Source organism: Schistocerca piceifrons, chromosome 2 (genome assembly GCF_021461385.2).
Source record: "Schistocerca piceifrons isolate TAMUIC-IGC-003096 chromosome 2, iqSchPice1.1, whole genome shotgun sequence".
NCBI lineage: Eukaryota > Metazoa > Arthropoda > Insecta > Orthoptera > Acrididae > Schistocerca > Schistocerca piceifrons.
Window position 1 is genome coordinate 1,069,258,122 of NC_060139.1, and position 21,161 is coordinate 1,069,279,282.

Sequence of the window (21,161 nt, forward strand, 5' to 3'; positions counted from 1 at the left end):
CCTGAGCGATACCCAACAGTCACTAAGCACAAATCGGGAGTTGATGCACACTCTCACAAGCCGATTCATGAACTACTGGCGAGCATAACGCATCGTCCGGTAGGACGACCGACCGACGATCCTCCAAGACCGTGGCCTGGCTCAAGTGATGCGTGGTGGCAATGGTCGGGTGAGCCATGTCGACTCAGACCTCACTGCTGCCCCAACGCGACTGCAGTAGCGCCCCATTACAAGTCCGCGACTGGCAGGTCCGGACTGCGCTCCAGACGTGTTCCAACTGACTGGCAGACCCAAACCCATGATCCGAACTCTCTTATCCAAACTGGCCAACGACAGATAAAGATCAGGAAGTAATAGCAGTTAAGCAAAGATACTACGAGAGGGGATATATCGATATGCGCTGCTAACGCCGCTCATGATCAGACAAAGCAGCAACTCAGTGACAGTAGTAATTTAAATTAACGCAGTGAGGTGGAAGTACGCTAAGAACAGGGTGGAAAATCATGATGGCGGGAAGAAGAGCCACACACAGCTCACTCATACTGGTTTAAGGTATAGGACTTAGAAAGGAATCTTGCTGTCTTCTGCCCTCATCTTGGGACCCTTTCCTCTCTTCGTTACTTGCTGTGTCTTCATGCCTTCTTTCTTGGAACTTGCATCTTCTTGGGCATAGGGATAGGAGATGATATTCAGTGAAAGTATTTGGAGGGACTACCAGTAACGTTGTTGTGAATTATTTTGAAGTCTGAATGGGTTCTTTCTGAAGTAATGTATCTGTTTTCAGTTATCAGGCTCTCCATCAGAAATATTGAAAGAAATATTCTGAGTTTACTTTTCCAGTCAGTTGTACCGATAAGCTGTTGCAGACGGTTTGCTATTGTTCGTCACTGCTAATGGGTTTGCTTTGGTCTTCGTCACAGGTGTGTGGCTTATGTGTCCCTCGCTGCTTATGGATTTTCCCGTCGTCTCGCAAATATTCTTCAAAATACACCTGGCTCGCTCTCCACACTAATGTGAATGTGAGACAGTAAATTCCTTACTTATGTCTTCGGTCTGTCGCCAATGACATATTGTACAACAGTATAAACTTTCATAGCCCGTAGCCGCCTGTCGACTTTCTGCTTCTGTTGTCAGCTCGGCTCCCTTCTCCAGACGATTGTAATGATGTTGTGTTGCGTACCTTCTTTGTTTAATTTGTTTTACAATGAAATTTGCTTAAAACTACTACTTACAAGTTTCTTTACCTTAATTTACTACAACCCTTACATTTGAACATTTACATGAATAAACCAAATGACCGTTTAAACAAATTTTTTCAGTACTTTACAGAAGAAATTAAAATATATGTGACACATTAAATAACTTCATTTTATAACAGTTCCTTTGCTTCTTGCGTGAGCATGGATTGATGATGTCTAGGTTAGTTCATTAGTACATCACGCAGTTAGTTTTCCTTAATTGTTTATATCCTAACCTACTTTGATGATTTAAATGATTCATATTACTGTATCTATATTTGAATATTTACTTGTTTGTAGCTCGTCCTGTCTGCCTCTCAAGATCGGCTGCTACCTGAAACATATCTACATTCTCTTGCTGTATTTAGTCTTGCTATATTTTAGTCTTCATGGCTAATTGCCATATGACCACTGCAAGAATTATCATTCATTATAAGCCTTTAGCTTACATGATGTAGACTTATATTTTTCCCGTTCTTGGGTTTAGCAATTCTACCAAATTTGTGCAAACCACTTTACTAATTAACATGGGTGTCTTATATACTGGATAGAATTTACGGCAAACTTGCTTTCATTTATTAGATAATAAGTGAGTTCTAACAAGAACCAACTGTCCCACAGTGAATACCTGTGTGGATACATCTTTGTTTGCTCTGAACTTCCTTTTTGCAGCTGCTCAATCAATGTTCTCGAGAGCTAATTTTATTATCTGCTGGTGTGATGGTCTTCAGGATGGTGGGGGGTGGGGGGACTGTACAACTTCACTTACCCTATCCAATTGCCATTTATTGTTGAATACTGTGACTGTTCGTAATCGTGTAGTACTGTGTGGCATTTCGTTAGTAATAATCTGTAAATGATGCAACCTGGCATCCCATGTGGTATGTTGTGAACTACAGTACAGATGACACCACGTCCCCATACCCTTCATCGTTCGTTCAGTACATTTGGCGCTTTGTTTGTACCTACATATGAAGATGGGTTTAATTTTATGTCTTTTTAAATTCGTCAACGTAGGTTTAGATAATGGGGCCAATTATCTGAAATTAACCTTTCCACACGCCCTACCTGCTTGAGGAAATCATGTTGTAGTGCCTTAATGATAGTTAACACGATCTGCACGTTTCAAAGGGGTCAAAGTGACATATTTTGATGTTAACTCCAAAACTACGAAAATAAACGTGTCACCATTCCGTGTCCTTGGTAACGGTCCCATCAAATGTTTTGCTGCTAGATGTTTCAGCTCTTTCGGTATTATGGGTGCAAATGGTGGTCTAGACTGAAAAGTAACGTGTTTAGCACGTTGGCAATCATTACATTTTTTGTGTACTTGCCGAATACGTCTTTTCATTTAGGGGAACTGTGCAGTCTCTTTAATTTTCTTAAAACATTTCTTCGCCCCAAAGTGCCTATTACTTAAATGAATGTACCATATATTTTTGTACATGAGTTCATCAGGAACACATACTGTCCATAAACTTGTACTCGGGTCTCGTCTGTAGAGCAGCACGTCATTCTTCAGCAAATAATGCTGACAAATGTCAACCGACTTTTTGTCTTTCCACTTATGTTTAACCCTTAATACCTCTGGGTCTTTGTTCCGTTCGTTTGAAATGTTTGAGAAAGCTGTTGTTATGTAGGTTTGAAAAGGAACTCCTCTTATGTAATATATACCAATTTGGTCTTCATCCGCACCGAACTTCATGTTACTTGGGTTTGCACCTTGTGGGCACCGTGAAAGACAATCTACTGAGATGGATGCCGGTCCTCAGATATGTTTTACACAGAAATAATGCTCTTGCAAGGTTAAAATCCACCTTGCTAGTTTACCATGTGTCAACTTTGCTGTGAGTAAAAACTCGAGAGCTTTATGATCTCTCTATACAATAGTTTTCCTTGCAAACAGAAAATATCTAAACTTTCCGACACCCCAGACTACCACTAAAGCTTCCATCTCTGTAATGGAATAATTCCTCTCACTTTTTGATAACACACGACTCGCAAATGCAATGGTCTTATGCGTTATCTGTAAATCTTGTTCGTAGCGTTGAAATAATAGTACACCTAACCCAGTCTTAGCGCTGTCCGTTGCCATACAAAAATCTTCAATAAGTTTTGGGTGTGACATTTCAACTTCTGAAATTCTTGTTCTGCAGTATCATCCCATATTCATTGAGTATATTTACCAGTTAAACTGCATAATCAGGATGTAGCTAGATTGTCTATACAGATGAACCTTTTAAAAAAAGTTACGAGTCCAGAAAGCCTCTGAGCGTCTTCCTATTATATGGTGTTACCAAATTTCTTACTGCCTCTAGGTTTTCTGGGTTCGGTTTTATTCCCTGTGCAGATATGACGTCCTAGGAAATCTATGTTTTGTGTTTCAAATTTGGATTTTTCCAAGTTTACCATTATCCCATGTTATTTAAGTGTTTTTAGTAAGGTATCTAGAATTTCATTATGTTTTTCCCACGATGACTCTGCTATGAGGATGTCATCCACATAATATGTCAATCGCTTCTGTAACTCCTTAGGTAGGATACTCCCTAGACCTCGAATAAAATCTGCGAATGGAATGTTCAATCCGAAGGGGAGTCTTTTAAGCCTATAACAATAAATGCAGTATATTTATTGCATTCAGGAGCTAATTCAATTTTGACAAAAGCTAGATCTAGTGACGAGAATACCTTTACATAATGAAATTTTTGGAGCAAGTCTTCTAGTCTCTCAGGATGATCTGTTTCTGTTTCTATGATTGTGCTAATTTGTCTGGAATCTAACACCAAATTTATTGTCCCATCCTTTTTTGTCCACAACACGTAACGGGCTGTTATAAATTGAAGGCACCTGTTAAGTGACACCATCTTGTTCCATCTTATTAAACTCCAAGAATACTGCACGTCGGTAACTCAGTGGGATGTTACATGGAGCTACTCTAAAAGGCTTATGGTCCTTAACCTGGAATCTGTATTGTAGATCTTTAACTGCTACAGGTTTCGGTTCAAATACAGTCCAATACTTGTGTAATATTCCATCCAGTTCCAAACTTTTCTGATCTGTTAACCCCTCAAGACTTCTTTTTTTCGATCTCGGTGTAAAAGTCTTCAAGTATTTCCAAATTCATAGGCACTGGTTCGTTTGTCCATAGATATAGCGCATTATTCTGACAAGCAATATCTCCATCTACCTGCATTTGTAACTGTGTATAATTTCCACACATTTCATCATGTCTCAGGTTTTCCTCGAATTTCAAGGTTATTTCTCCTAAAGCGACATTTCCTCTGCCCATATCCAACACAGTTCTACGTTGATTGAGAAAGCCAGCTCCGATAATCATATTGACTGACATATTTAGTTCTATGACATAATTAGTTTCCATTACATGACCCGGGCAGTCATATGCAAGTCTTGTCTGCCTTGTGACATTCGATGAACGTCCCATAATTGGTTCGTGTATATTGACCTTTTTTGTTTTTAACACTAATAAGTCAATATCACAATTGCAACGATTGAATAACGGCTTGATATTGCCGTTAACTCACTCCCACTATCTACTGTTGCGTTAACGACAATACCCTTGACTGTTACACTAAGTATCTGACTTATCTCTGAAGTACTCCTGTCGACTTCCTCCATTAGTATGTCCTCAATTACTTCGTAATTTAAGCGATGTATGTGTGTTTCTTCTATCATAACTGGATGTTGCGTCATTTTCCTTTAACGTTTGATGATCTTCATCGAGAGTTTGGGGAGAAGTACTTCCCTTTTTTAAGTTATCCTACTTTAGACTCGTTGCTTCTAGATCAGCTTCTAAACTAACCACTCTAGATTTTAAATTTTCATTTTGCTAGTTTCTTTAAGTTTGTCTCTTCGTCACACATCCGTGTAATCGTGTTTAATTTGGATTTTAGAGCCTGGCAAATATTCTTTAAGTGTGACAGTACTACACTCTTAGATTCTGGGTAGTCAGATTCTACGTTAAGTGTATCTGCACTCGCACATTTATTATGTCATTTATTACGACGCTGTTTTCTGTGTGTTGTGTGATGAATACATAGTCTCGGTAATACTACCGTACTATGTCCTCGTATGTGCCAAAATTGTGTAAATTTGAATCTTATTTTTCAGACTGTTCAAATTCTTCATTATCTTGTTCGTTTTCCGATTCTGATGGGATATTTTCCCTGTCATTTTCCTCTCCATTATCCACTTGTTCTTCCCGATTTTGTTCGATTCCCGCAATGCACCATGCCTCAGACTCTTTCTGCTTTTCTTCCAAAGTTTTTTGGAAGGATTTTAGTAGATCCTGTACCACGTCCAACTTTTGATAAGGTGTACTTATCCATACTTCCTTCTTTCTTCTATGATCTGTATTAGCCGTATTTTGTTGGTTATTACGATTGTCTTGATCAACCGTTGCGTCACAGGTTACAGTTTTATGTATTATCCTGCTGAAAATCATTTTTCGTCCGTGCAAAATCAAACACCTGCACCATATACATAAATGCTTCGTCATAAACAAATGGTTCATAACTAGGTAATGCTGGGAGTTCATCCTCATATCAGAGTCAACCCAACATATCTCGTCTCATCACTTCAGTTGTGACTTCCTCCACATTTGTAGTATCTGTGCGGATGCATTTGATGATCTTTCTGTTGACCCTGTTCCCAATTCCGACTCTGGTACGTCACACCTTAATCTATTTATTGCTGCGGACGCCTTGTCATCCCTTTCTGCAGAAAGTGTGTTATTATCTGCTTGAACTCCTGCTATGTCTAACGTCAGTCAAAGCTCACGCTTCCTAGGATTTGGTGGTCGTAATTCAACCTCCATCTGTGGTTCGTTTCTCCGGTAATTACCCGAAATATTTGACTGTGGCTGCGTTCTCGCACCACCTCCCCATCTGCTTTTTCTCCATGGACCAGGAGATCGCTGATTAAAGTCAGTCTGTTGGTTATCCCGAGTTCTCCAGTTTCCATTCCTGTTTTCGTCTATATTCCGCCTGTTCCAACCACTATTAAAGCCATATCGCCCGGCCGCTGTAGCCGAGCGGTTCTAGGCACTTCAGTCCGGAACTGCGCTGCTGCTACTGTCGCAGGCTCGAATCCTGCCACGGGCATCGATGTGTGTGATGTCCTTAGGTTAGTTAGGTTTAAGTAGTTCTAAGTCTAGGGGACTGCTGATCTATGGGACTGCTGATATCAGATGTCAAGTCCCATAGTGCTTAGAGCCATTTGAACCATTTTCAAAGCCATATCCACCACGCTGTGGTCTCATGTTTCCATTACTCCCATTTCCGTAATTATTCCCATTTCGTCCAAAAATTCAATCCCAATACTGGCCTACGACATCTACCATTATTGCTATTCTTCTTACTATTAAGTGTTCTTTCAGAATTACTCTGTCCTGAATTGTGACGTCTATGAGCGTCGTTTTCACACATGAATTCTACGTCTCTCAAAACACCTTTGAAAGTTTCTATATTATCGCCCCACGTCCTATCAAGGCTTGGTGATACTTCGTTGGTAGTTTAGTTTTGCGTATTTGAATCAATTCTCCTTCGCTATATTGCTTATCTAAGTATTGGTTCCTTTTGGCCATATTCTCTAAGAATTTTACTGCTGGCTTCTCATGCGAACTTTCGAATATGACATTTTGTAATACTCCGTATTTTATTCTCATTTAGCCTCAGGAGACCAATATGTTGTTATAAATGGAGCTGTGAACGAATCATACGAATCTAAAGTTTCTGCTATCTTCTGCATAGTTTCAGCAACACTACCCTTCCAGCGTTCCGTAGAACGTTAATCTTTCCCTAGTCGAAATAATGGCTATTGCACACTTGCTATGGGTTGAAACGACATGCACAACTTCTTTGCCGCAAAAATTCCTGCAGGAATTTTTAACTACCGCTTTGCTATCTGTCGCCACGATACATGAAGTGTGCTCCGAGACGAGAGAGAGAGAGAGAGAGAGAGAGAGAGAGAGAGAGTGAGTTCTTTAATTTTAGGTCTCAAAATGCTTTTATGTGATGGGGATCTCCCTACCGTGTCACGTCTGCATCACCAAGTATGGCTTCAGCCAATGACGGTCTCGTTAGAGGTGAATACACATTTTTATTTTCCTTTCTGGGTCGCTGCCTAGCCGTGTTAATGACGTGCAGCCACTTACTCTCGACCCTGGCCTTATTTACGCTAAAAGGAATAATGTATTGTTCTGGCCTTATCAATTTCTGCGCTGAAGCTCGCCGTTCTTTTGATGATGGGAGCTTTACGATATCACTAGCCACCTACTAACTTCTGTCCAAAATGCATTTCGCTTTAACTTGTTTGTTTCATGACACTGTCCATATATTGGTAGATATTGTTTTGTTAGTTTTCAGGTGCTTCAGATTAACTGCAACTGTCTTTTGTTGGTACAATATAATTATTATTTTCTGAGGATCTCACACTGTATCGTACTGTTGTTATGGATAAAGTTCACGTAAGGTCCTTCAAAATCAGGGCACCTTACAATTCTACATGGAAACATGTACGTTATTTAAGTTGGAAGAGAATCACTGAGTCAACTGTGTGAGGGCATTGAAATAATTCAGTGGTTATAAAAGAAAATTTAGACAGCACTGGAGCTCGAATCCTCATTTTTGCGCTTTGTATGAAGGATTACCTTTCTCCACTTCGGCTACCGAAGCAGGCTTCCAGTTCAATCCAGATTCCCAACTTGTAGCACACTAGTGACGAAGCGCTCCCCCCCCCCCCCCAAATCACCCCATTTTCCTTGTTGCTTACAGCATTTAGCAGGATTCTTGCATGAAGTTAGACCTAGAGGGCAACCAGACTAAGATATCATGAGATGTCATCAATGCTTAAACGTGCGGTGTCTGTTCACTCGGGCGTGTCCAAAAGAACAGACACTACACATATAATAGTAATAAAGATACGTTATTGTCTCGGCATTGCTGTACCGATTCTTACGTTATGTGTCTGTTGGCCATTTTTGTCGGTGTTATTATTAAAATAACACTGACTGCTTTCCAAAAATGTAATAACCGAACTTTTCGAAAGCAGTTGTAATTTTAATCATAAACACCGTTCGCTTTGTAGAAGAATGTTTCATTTAGAAAAAAGTAGAATAGCACCACTGCCATGGAAAATTGATATATTGGTTTCTATACCTCATTATTAAACTATATTTTTAAAAAAATGACGTTATGAGTGAGACAAAACGAGCATCGCAAAATATAGTCTATTCAATACTAAAATATTGGTAACAGTTCTAACTGATCGGTTTGACACATCCACACTGCAGATCTGCTTCCCCTTGCAATCGAAACTGACTGAGAGGGCTACAAGAGTGAACAGGGGTAGTAGACACGTTGCCCAGTTGTGCTGAGAATGTAAATTGTCAGAATTTTAACAGTAAAGCTACCTGTGACTCAAAACGCCTCTATTGTAGCGTCTGACATTGGAGATTGCTTGTCTCTGCAATGCACCCACAGTTACTAAAAGCGTCCTTGACGTTAATATCATTTGTCTCTGTCGCTTCTGTTAATTCAGCGGTAAACAGTAATGGCCCTATCACTCCCTTGAAGTAATCAGGCAATTATGTTTACACATGTAGATCTTTCTCCATTATGAATTTGCTGCGTAAAATCTACAAGGATGTTTTCAATCCAATCAGAAATCTGTCCTGGTTTTCGACGAACTCTTGTATTGTTCATCAATCGACATGTGGAACTTATTGGAATGCGTTCCGGAAGTTACCTACAGTGTTTCCACTTTTTGGGATTTCGCCCGTTTTTTGGGTGAAACATATTATTTGAGGTATAGGGCTATTTTATTTTGATAGAGCTGTAGGAAAATTTGGGGTTAAATCGAATCTACAGTGGTAATTCTATTATTTATAGTAGGCACTACTCGGTACTTTACTTTCGATTATGACCCAACTAATTTATTAAAAGGGTTTTTTTCAAAGTCTTATTGAATGCAGTCCGTCTAATTTTAACGTATTTACTGACTACGTATAACTGTGTTACTTCCAATGTTAAGAGTGGCGTCGGAACTTAGTGGTATTATACCAACAGTCGTCGCATGAAAAGTTGACTGATAACACCGGTTGTGTAGAAGTGTAATCTCTAAGTAACACGAAATCTGGAGAGACAATCTCTGAGAGATGTGATTAACTATTTTCACTTTTAGTGACATAAAGCAACATGCAAAAAGCAGAAAATGAATGCATACGTCGGGCTCTCATTATTTGTGTTTGACGGTGAGGAATAAATACAAAAATTGGCAGCTGAAATTTATTCGACAAAGGCACTAAGCTTGGAAGATCACCTTGATAATTTTATTTACGGAAACCTCGAGGTGGTCATTTCAGTTTTACCAGCAATTCTAAGTCCTGAGGTACAAAGATTATTCAGCTTTCTCAAAACGTAAAAGCAGAATAATTAAATAGCACTTAATGTGTAGCTTCACATAAAACATATAATACTGGGAATGCTAGCAAACAGTTGCTCTGCTTTAGAACCCAACAATGCCGTGCGAAAAACCAGCGAAAATGTGTAACAGTAATACTTCAGCTTGTGCTCCTGTGAATCTATGAATGTTTTATATAGAGAGCTATAGTTATTTAATGTTATTAAATAGGCATTTGCTCTGATTGTTGCCAGCATCATATTTAAAGTACCAGTGGGAAAGAAATATAAACAGATTGAGTGCCAAATAGGAGGAACAAAGTTAGAACAGGTGGACGGTTTCAAGTACTTAGGATGCATATTCTCACAGGATGGTAACATAGTGAAAGAACTGGAAGCGAGGTGTAGCAAAGCTAATGCGGTGAGCGCTCAGCTACGATCTACTCTCTTCTGCAAGAAGGAAGTCAGTACCAAGACTAAGTTATCTGTGCACCGTTCAATCTTCCGACCAACTTTATTCTATGGGAGCGAAAGCTGGGTGGATTCAGGTTACCTTATCAACAAGGTTGAAGTTACGGATATGAAAGTAGCTAGGATGATTGCAGGTACTAGTAGATGGGAACAATGGCAGGAGGGTGTCCACAATGAGGAAATCAAAGAAAAACTGGGAATGAACTCTATAGATGTAGCAGTCAGGGCGAACAGGCTTAGATGGTGGGGTCATGTTACACGCATGGGAGAAGCAAGGTTACCCAACAGACTCATGGGTTCAGCGGTAGAGGGTAGGAGGAGTCGGGACAGACCAAGGAGAAGGTACCTGGATTCGGTTAAGAATGATTTTGAAGTAATAGGTTTAACATCAGAAGAGGCACCAATGTTAGCACTGAATAGGTGATCATGGAGGAATTTTATAAGGGGGCTATGCTCTAGACTGAACGCTGAAAGGCATAATCAGTCCTAAATGATGATGATGATGATGATTCAATAGGCGATACCATATGATGTTCTTTGTTATGATTATATTCCCTAAATCTACGGATTTTTAAAATATTTAGGGATGTTAGTGATAATTTCGGAGGAATCTAGGGTAAAACAAAAACCATAAGTAGAAACATTGGTTACGTAACACATCTACATTTACATCTACATTTATACTTCGCAAGCCACCCAGCGGTGTGTGGTGGAGGGCACTTTACGTGCCACTGTCATTACCCTTTCCTGTTCCAGTCGCGTATGGGTCACGGGAAGAACGACTGCCGGAAACCCTCCGTGCGCGCTCGAATCTCTCTGATGTTACGAGGCCTGTTCAGAAAGTAAGCTCCGATTGATTGCCAAATTGAAACCACAGTGAACATCAGAAATGTTTTACTTGTAACAATTAGCTACACCTTTCAGTTACATCTCTACGTAGTCGCCGTTCTGACTTAGACTTTTGTCATAGCGTTGTACCAACTTTTCAATAGCCTCATCATAGAAGGCAGCCGCCAGTGCTTTCCGCCAATTCTCCACGCTGGCCTACACCTCGTTGTCTGTGTCAAAATGTTGTCTTCAAAGACAGCGGTTCATGTGACCAGAGGTGAAACTCAGGGGGAGACAATTGCGGACTGTATTGTGGGTAATCTCACATTTCCATTTGAAAACGATGCAGGAGCATCTTCATTGCCCCTGCAGAATGCGGCTGAGAATTGTCTTGAAGAAGAAACAGCACGACAGTTATGTAATGTTAGCTGCATAGCTTTAGGCGAAATTTCTCACCAGGCCCTCGTACTTGGCGGCAGACACTATTTTCTAGACATCTTTACGCACTCACTGCGAGCTCAGAAATGAGAAGAGCGACGTGATGCTAACTGGGGTTATACTAGAGACACTACCCAACACATCTGTGCAAAGCTTTATCGGATTTTCATAGTCGTTTCCATTTCGCGACCGATCGGAGCTTACTTTCTGAACGCCCCTCGTACATTCGTGATCTCCTCGGGAGTTATAAGTAGGGGGAAGCAATATATTCGATAACTCATCCTGAAACGCACCCTCTCGAAACCTGGCGAGCAAGCTACATCGCGATGCAGAGCGCCTCTCTTGAAGGGTCTGCCACTTGAGTTTGCTAAACATTTCCGTAACGCTATCACGCTTACCAAGTAACCCTGTGACGAAACGCGCCGCTCTTCTTTGGATCTTCTCTGTCTTCTCCGTCAACCCGACTTGGTACGTATCCCACACTGATGAGCAATACTCAAGTATAGGTCGAACGAGTGGTTTGTAAGCCACCTCCTTTGTTGATGGACTACATTTTCTAAGAACTCTCCCAATGAATCTCAACCTGGCGCCCGCTTTACCAACAATTAATTTTATATGATCATTCCACTACAAATCGTTCCGCACGCATACTCCCAGATATTTTACAGAAGTAACTGCTACCAGTGTTTGTTCCACTTTCATATAATCATACAATAAAGGATCTTTCTATGTATTCGCAGTACATTACATTTGTCTATGTTAAGGATCAGTTGCCACTCCCTGCACCAAGTGCCTATCCGCTGCAGATCTTCCTGCATTTCGCTGCAATTTTCTAATGCTGCAACTTCTCTGTATACTACAGCATTATCCGCGAAAAGCCATACGGAATTTCCGACACTATATACTAGGTAATTTATACATATTGTGAAAAGCAATGGTCCCATAACACCCCACTGTGGCACGCCAGAGGTTACTTTGACGTCTGTAAACGTCTCTCCATTGAGAACAACATGCTGTGTTCTGTTTTCTAAGAACTCTTCAATCCATCCACACAGCTGGTCTGATATTCCGTAGGCTCTTACTTTGTTTATCAGGCGACAGTTCGGAACTGTATCGAATGCCTTCCGGAAGTCAAGGAAAATGGCATCTACCTGGGAGCCTGTATCTAATATTTTCTGGGTCTCGTGAACAAATAAAGCGAGTTGGGTGTCATACGATTGTTGTTTCCGGAATCCATGTTGATTCCTACAGAGTAGATTCTGGCTTTCCAGAAGAACCTGGTCGCACGTGTCTACGGGAACCGGTCAGAGCGAGCTGGTTCCCGAATTTTTAACGGAACCTATGTTCGTTTTTGTATCGTCTTCCAAAAAGTTTGCAGCCTACGAGAAAATATCTTTTCCATAATTTTGCAACAAATTGATATCGACCTACAGCAAAAGTGCATCCATTCGACGTGCTCATTTCCGAGCTCACGGTATCTTTTGCGTCTCATCCATTGCAGATGCCATTCCACTGTGGAACTCTTTCCGTGGATTCTCTGTTCCGCGATCGCCTTTCACAAAACCTGCCATTTAGCAGTTCGGACAGTAAGTGAAAGATTGAAACATAGTACAGAATTTCACAGTGAGACTATTTCGATCTTATCTGCCACCTTCCGTATCGGTGCTAGAGTAATGCCTGAACAGATGATTTCGAAACCGCCCATTAATTTTATCCAAGACCAAAAGCAGTTGTTAGGTCGTTCGTGAAAATTTTACTTTCGTACTCATTCAGGTCTTTTTGCATTGTTCTCCTGGTCGAGGAATCTGTGACGTCTAAACGTCTGGCTTAGTTCTTCCACGCAGCTCCAATCCAGAGGACCGCGATCGATTATGATTAAGACTCTGCAAGTAAGGGGTCGATCCTACAACTCGCGTGTGGTGCTTGGATGGTGATAGACATGAAAGTCCCTCTAATTCAGGATGGCGATGGTGGTAACATTCTCGAGGGATGCAGATATCGAATAGTCTTCCAACGCAATTTTATTTTTATCTTAACTAATGTAATAGAGAGTAATGAAAAACAAATGATAGTAAACCTGAAGATTGTAGCAATAATTGTTAACTTCACTAACCTAATACATGATCAGCGAGATGAAATTAAAGAAGCTCTACGTGACACTGAACAACACTGGATATTTAGATTATTGATATACACTACAGGCTATTGAAATTGCTACACTACGAAGATGACGTGCTACAGACGCGAAATTTAACTGACAGGAAGAAGATGCTGTGATATGCAAATCATTTGCTTTTCAGAGCATTCACACAAGGTTGGCGCCGGTGGCCACACCTACAACGTGCTGACATGAGGAAAGTTTCCAACCGATTTCTCATACAAAAACAGCAGTTGACCGGCGTTGCCTGGTGAAACGTTGTTGTGATGCCTCGTGTAAGGAGGAGTAATGCGTACCAACACGTTTCCGACTTTGATAAAGCTCGGATTGTAGCCTATCGTGATTGCGGCTTATGGTATCGCGAGATTGCTGCTCGCGTTGGTCGAGATCCAATGACTTAGCAGAATATGGAATCGGCATCTTATCCGCATGGCTGTAATGGATCGTGCAGCTACGTCTCGATCTCTGAGTCAACAGATGGGGACGTTTGCAAGACAACAACCATCTGCACGAACAGTTCGACGACGTTTGCAGCAGCATGGACTATCAGTTGGAAGACCATGGTTGCAGTTACTCTTGACGCTGCATCACAGACAGGAGCGCCTGCGATGGTGTACTCAATGACGAACCTGGGTGCATGAATGGCAAAACGTCATTTTTTCGGATGAATCCAGTTTCTGTTTACAGCATCATCATGGTCGCATCCGTGTTTGGCGACATCGCGGTCGACGCACATTGGAAGCGTGTATTCGTCATCGCCATACTGGCGTAAATGGTATAGGGTGCCATTCGTTACACGTCTCGGTCACCTCTTGTTCCCATTGACGGAACTTGGAACTGTGAACGTTATATTTCAGATGTGGTACGACCCGTGACTCTACCCTTCATTCGATCCCTGCGAAACCGTACATTTCAGCAGGATAATGCAGGACCGCATGTTGTAGGTCCTGTACGGGCCTTTCTGGATACAGAAAACGTTCGACTGCTGCCGTGGCCAGCACATTCTCCAGATCTTTCACCAACTGAAAACGTCTGGTCAATGGTGGCCGAGCAACTGGCTTGTGACAATCTGCCAGTTTCTACTCTAGATGAACTGTGGTATCGTGTTGAAGCTGCATGTGCAGCTGCACCTGTACACGCCATCCAAGCTCTGTTTGACTCAATGCCCAGGCGTATAAAGACCGTTATTACGGCCAGAGGTGGTGCTTCTGGGTACTGATTTCTCAGGATCTATGTACTGAAATTGCGTGAAAACGTAATCACATGTCAGTTCTAGTATAATATATTTGCCTAATAAATAACCGAGTATCCTATGCATTTCTTCGTTTTTGGTGTAGCAATTTTAATGGCCAGTAGTGTAGTAATTCAAATTGTTGTAATTTACATGTTTGTTGATGAGGCAACATGTCTCTTGAATTGGTGTGGTTGTTTGTGTAAGGTTTCAATGAGGGAGACAGCTGCTTACCTAACAAGAAGTGTACAGGTACTTGAGCGAATGAATCCCTCAGATTTATTAAATGTGTCCCGTTCCCCTTCTGAAGCAGCTACTGTCCCCTAAAAGTATGTCAGAGAACCGTTAAGTTTTTTTCATAACAAGGCTCAACCTTTTGGAAAAACGGCCAAACTATTCTTGGCGTGTCTATCACCTCGCCGTTGCACGACTGTTAAACCCAACCCCTTCCGTTTCAATAAGTTACATATGCCTAAATAACACTTCCTCTTCTAGCTCATTTCTGAGGTGCAGTAAGAACGGTTCAGCGTATCCGTTCATTTCTGTACAAATAAATTTAGTTGCACTTCAGGCTTTAACATGTGCTATTCTTGTGAAATGTTTTGGAGCGATCATCTTACACAGCACGTTTGAAGAGGAGCAAGTGATTGGCGAATACGAGTTATCGGCTCTTCGGTGTCTCTCTGTGTAGGCCTACTGCCCTAGCCTAGACAGGCGTACAGCCTGGGGAATAAAACGTGGACCACAACCGGCGCCGGCGCTGCCTTTCGTTTGGTGGCCGGGAAGAGAGCTCGCGATGATCAAAGGCGCCGCGCCGCGCTGTCGACAAAGTGGCGGCGGCTGATCTCGCTCCCAGCCACGCCCCCCTCCGTCCTGCTACCCCCCGCCCCACAGCCACCACCTCACGAGCCGGCAGCCACTCTACGCTTGTCAACGGCTCCTGTGTGCCGGCTCTCTACTTACCAGCCGACTGTTGAAGGTCCTGCTAGGCCATGAACCACCAGAGAGAAAGACACAGTGATTAGAAGTACTGAGAACTTAGAAGTATACCATACAAGTTCACAGTAGATATAAGCATCAATTACAGACAAATACATTTGACAAATCTTAACTCTATATCTCTGAAATTGTGACCTTCAAAAATTTGCTGGAGAAACTACCTGAAAATAAGATATTTTACAATGAAATTCAACTCTCCTGTACGAAACTCATTTTATTTCAGCACTCTCATGTATTTTTTTGGTCAATATTAGTACTAATGCATCCAAAATTTCTGACTAAGCAAAAACCGTCATCGAAACTTTTCAAAGATGGAATTTGAAAGTGACCTAGATCTGAAGACATTATTTGCAGCTTAATTAGATGAAGGAGGTATTATCAATTAATGATAAATCCATTCATTCATTATTTTAACTTTCCAGAAATATAGACAGCAACGTTAAGGTAGCTGGTCAGGCCGTCCTATGAAGAATAGCTGTTTTCCAAAAATGACAATTCATACCGTGGACGACTGTACTTTCTTCCTTGTTGTCTGAAGATTTGGAAGACTGATCAGTTTCGCTATTGTCCGTAACTATTGCGGGAGCATCAGCTTCAGAATCACTTTCATCACGGAAGCCACTTACATCATTTTCACTATTTGGTTCTTCTAGCAATGCTTCCCGTATATCATCCCCTGTTAGTAAAACTGAACGTTTACCCTTTGCTGGATGTTTTATTTATTTGGGCGGATGAAAGTACGTTTCTTCTTTACCCAAAAGATACTTTTAGTGCCTTAACTACCACTCCCAACGAGGTGAAACATTCGTAAATTGTTAAGAAAAGATCGACACCGCTTAATGCTGTATCAATCTATTGTGATAAAAAACAGAGGGGTTACCACGTCAATTAACTACTTTATCTTGTCTTATTCTTTGGTAGACATTCTTCACTATTCCTCGAGAGAACACTCGTTTTATCATGCCATTTCTATAATTACCAGAAGACGCTCCCTTTGCTGATCTAGTCCGCACTCAATGAGTGTGGAACTTTATTATCTTCTGGTCCAAAACCAGGGGGAACACCGACAAAGCGTACCGGTTAGTGAAGCAGCGGCTGCAAAATTACCACTGATAAATTTATGATTTAGAGCAACTCGCAACGGAGAGGGAAAATAGGGAGTTACAGCCAGGGAACAGAGCGTATGTCTTCAAATTTAGTTTCTTTCTCAACGCATCTCTGGGAAGTGAAGGGCGAAGGGTAGCGCACGATGATGTGTGGACCCAGTGAACTTTTAGCCACCCCTTTTGACTTCAAATGCTTTACGGGTTTACATTGGGCACTGATTAATTTATCAAGGGCTTGGTGTCATAGCATGTTATAGATCGGTTATCACTGAACTCTTTTATTTTATCATGCTCAGAAAACATACTCATTTACAAAGTATAACGATTTACTCGGTATTTGTTGGGACAAATGTACATAGTGTGGAGGTAAAGCGGCTCATGGAAGGAAACAAGGAGGATTTTAGTCGTCAGGAATGCGTCTGGTCAAGCCGCGAGGAAAGATACATATAAATTTGGTCAACATCCACTAAATGTAGCAAACAATCGAACATAAAATGCGTCTAATAGATAGGCTTAATACAACATAGTACCGAGGAAGATGCTGAGATTGGACCACGGGAACGCGAAGTATTAAATGCATATAAAATTTCGCATTCGTAGCGCACCGAGGATTGAGAAAGCGCCGTGCGGTTAAAGGCACTGCAGTCTGGAACCACAAGACCGCTACGGTCGCAGGTTCGAATCCTGCCTCGGGCATGGATGTTTGTGATGTCCTTAGGTTAGTTAGGTTTAACTAGTTCTAGGTTCTAGGGGACTAATGACCTCAGCAGTTGAGTCCCATAGTGCTCAGAGCCATTTTGATTGAGAAAGCGCGACAAATAACGCAGCAGGTGGTACTGGAGCGTCAAAGACCAATTGTATTCGTTGTGTAATTTTGGGGGTAAACTTAGCAAATGAACTTCAGAGTTGATCTACTTCTAATGATTCTGGGCTGTATCTGAGAAACATTCTGCCCTCCGGCATTATGCCTGCGAACACGTGGGTCTACCAAGCGACATCTGTTTTCTACTCCAACCAAAATGGAGTAAATAATTTATAAAATGTGGCGTGAGGAGGCTAAAATAGATTTGATTAAGTTCATTTTGTAGCAGAAATTGCCTACGATCATCTACACCCGGTTTATCCGGAATACAGTGCGCACGTGGAGCACAGGGAATAAAACCCATGCACCACAAACAAACACCTACAAAAATTCAAATATTTGATTCGGAAATATAACCATTCGCTAATCTTTAACATTTAGCAAGAATTTATTTCTAAATATGATAAATAAATAAGCATTGTAACGTCCCCTGGCAAAACACACGTTACATATGGTAAAAAAAAGAAAAAATAATTGAACTAGATGATTATAATTTTATTTCTGGGTGTTCAATGATTGTGTGAACTTTATGTAATAAAGAGAGATCATTATGTGTCATCTTTTATACTTGTATAGAATTATGTAACGATTTTTTAAGGATAATGTCTGTGTCGGCGAGTACTGGAATCGCCACAGACGATACTTATTAAATATTAAACAAATATGTAAATATATTAAACCGAGTATAAATAGTAGTGACCGAGCATTAATTGCTCTGTTGTCTTTTAGGAGTTAAGTGAGTAGGAGGAGCCTGTGATGCTATATTCTATGCCTGTGTAGGGTTCTTTTGTCTAGATTGAGAGAAGGACGCCATTAGACATTGATTTTGAAAGGCGTGTAAGAATTTAATCTGTCTAAATGTTTTGAATAGAGTTGCTTAGTGAAAACTTGCATTATGATTTGTAATAAGCTTGCCTGGTATTTTATTCCATCCTTTTAAGACATTTTCACGTATTTCAATATTATCTGTGGTGCAGAGCTGCGCTACGAACGAACGAGCCGCTGCCGCGACGCATTCAAACTGCATTACATGAAACCAATCATACCACAAAGAAGCGGACGGGTAATAGTGAACTAAACTTATTTCTTTCAGCTTTTGGGATTGCAGGGCAGAGCGGCAGATTTTATGATGTGTTTTACAGATGGACGCGGGCTGCGTATGGTGTTATGCTATTGACAGTCCAAAAAGATAATTTACCTTCAGGATATAAAAGAAATCTTGCTGTGCGTAGTTCTGGTCTGGCCAACATTATAGTAAAAACATTTTTTCTCTGACAATAGTCTCATGTTCCCGTGTTAATCGTGGTACTTATTGGTGTTATAATGTTAACAAAAATCCACTGCAAAACTTTGATGTTGAACAAACATTGCGTGCTGTAACATCAGTAGTGATAACGAAATAATTTTCAGTAACCTTTTCAGTAACTGCAAGGTAAGAAAGAGATGTTGGACTTTATAGCGGGTTACAGTAACGAAACAATGTTCCTTTTATAGAAAGCCATATCCAGAATAATAAGAACATAATATATTTTGTTTTGTTGAAAATTAATGATTCGAAGAAAGTCACAGAACAGCGTCCATAAAAAGTATTTCAGGACTCTTTTCGTAGCAAACCATAAAAGTATTTCAGGGCTCTTTTCGTAGCAACATATATTATCTCATCCATTTATCAATAAATTAGTTGTTACGCGAGCAACACATGGCACAAAACAAAGGACAAGCACTTTTACTACAATTAAAACGGATTTCTGACCAGTAAATTGAAAAATGAGCACGGTTCCAGCAATAGATTTACGTACAGAACCCAATCCTGCAAAGAAAAATGGATTAGATAACATATAACACATTCTGATACCTTTTTCCAGCAAACTCGAGACAGGTGCACTGAAGGCACGTCCGCTCGCTTACCTGTCTTTTTTCACTCTCCTCGAAAATGACGGACGTCCGGAGATCCTCCGGTGCCAAGTGGACTGGATGGCCGAACCATATGGCTCTGACCAGCCTCACCAGGACAAATCGGAAGTTTTCGGAATATCTTTGGTCACGACCTGCCCGTGTTCCATCTCTCCCACTACCCCAGAAAAATGAAGTTGGCACTACGACAGAAGATCTTCTAACAAGGTTCGTCCGTTTCGTTTGAGCTATAGATGATCTCGTTTTAAGAACAGGTGGGAAACGTGTGTGAGATACATATCACGTGCACGCAAACTGAGACACGATGAAGGCATATTGTGGGGCTGCAAGGACACAGCCATGCAACGGGTCACACTAGCCAGATAGGGGAGGCCACAGTTTCTGGAAGGCATTAGGGAGCCACTTACAGGTCACAGCCACTTGGTCGCACTGACATTTCTTTGAAGAGCCGGCGCCGCTCAACGTATGTCATATAGGTGATATGATCTATAGTGTAGGGCCGCCTGCCATACTTGACGTGTCCTTACACGGTGAATGGTGAAAACCGTCTTATTTCGAGCCCTCCTGTTGTGTGATAACGAGGGAGGGAAGAGGGGGGGGGGGGAGGGTAAGGGTGCAAAATTAATACGACTGTGAATAAAACTGTACATGGTCCCTGTAAGACCTCTCATTCCGCAACACCTTTCCTGATGCCACCCAGGCACCTTCGTTGAGTACGTTAGAAATGTGTCTGTGAGAAACTTCAAAAACACTTTTAGCCTCACGCTTCCTCTAGCGTCTTCGGGTTAGGTAACCATTTTGACGCCCTTTATGTGCGGTTTACCTGCTTTGAGCCGCTAGTGCAGCTCCGAGGCTGAGTGCGTGTCGAAGTTTCCCACAGATACATTTGGAATGTACGTGAACAACAAAAGTGCGTGGGTGGCACCGAATGTGTTACTTAACTGGAGGGGGGGGGGGGGGGCAATCGAAGAGGGATCCTTTGCTGCTTTAATCACACATATGTTAATGTGGCACCTCCTCTGGTTATCTAAGAGGAGGGTGGAGAAAGAGGAAGGATGAAAAAGCATATAAACGCTTTTATGATTCGGATTACGTCCAAATTTCGTCGAATAGTTTTGAAAGAGTCGTTCCACCGTGTGTAATGGAGCAAAAGCTTCGCTCTACACTCGGTGAGATCAGATGGGATTTAACACGTAAGACAAGAAATCCACTACTGAACAGCTACACCTTAGTTGACAAACAGCTGGAGACAGCGTATGCCGTAAAATACCTAAGCGTAATTATCCAGAGCAGCCTTAAGTTGAATTACCACATAAAACAGATAGTAGGAAAAGCAGACACCAGATTGATCGGAAGAATTGTAAGGAAATTTTTGATTTGTCTGCATGTTTGTAGTCAGGAAATCCAATATATGGTCTGGCTGCCCATTTGTTGTAACTCATTTAGCATTACCCTGGGTGCACGTGCAGTATTCCACTACGGACGCGAACTAGTTTACA